The following is a 525-nucleotide window of genomic DNA, read 5'->3' on the forward strand; positions in this document are numbered from 1 at the left end:
TTTAGGTTTGCGTTACTTGAAGGAAGCGTTTGCGGGGAAATTCCTATGGCTAAACCCTCGTGGGCATTGCGACTTATTCGTTGTATATACATTATTGGAATGGGCCAAGCCTATTGCGTATATCGTGACTTATCTTCTATATTTATATGCTAGTGGGTAGGTTAGGTCTATCGCGCAGGTCGTGACTTATCGCTAGTGTGGTAACTTATTTGGTGGTAATTCTACTGTGAGGTAACTTATTCAGTGGTAATCTCACTGTCGGTATTCGGTGGTAATCCTACTGTCGGTATTCGGTGGTAATCCTACTGTCGGTAAGTCATGCTAGCAAGTATGGTAACTTGTTCGGTGGTAATCCTACTGTCGGTAAGTCATGCTAGTAAGTATGGTAACTTGTTCGGTGGTAATCCTACTCTCGGTAAGTCGTTGTTCTTATGAGTAAGGTCCGATTAAAGTCTTCTTACAATCTAAAAAGGTTTCAAATTTTCCGGGCGGTTTGAGAGGGTGGACGTAACATGCGTCGCGGTC

This window comes from Temnothorax longispinosus, chromosome 12, assembly GCF_030848805.1.
Source record: "Temnothorax longispinosus isolate EJ_2023e chromosome 12, Tlon_JGU_v1, whole genome shotgun sequence".
In the NCBI taxonomy this organism is placed as follows: domain Eukaryota; kingdom Metazoa; phylum Arthropoda; class Insecta; order Hymenoptera; family Formicidae; genus Temnothorax; species Temnothorax longispinosus.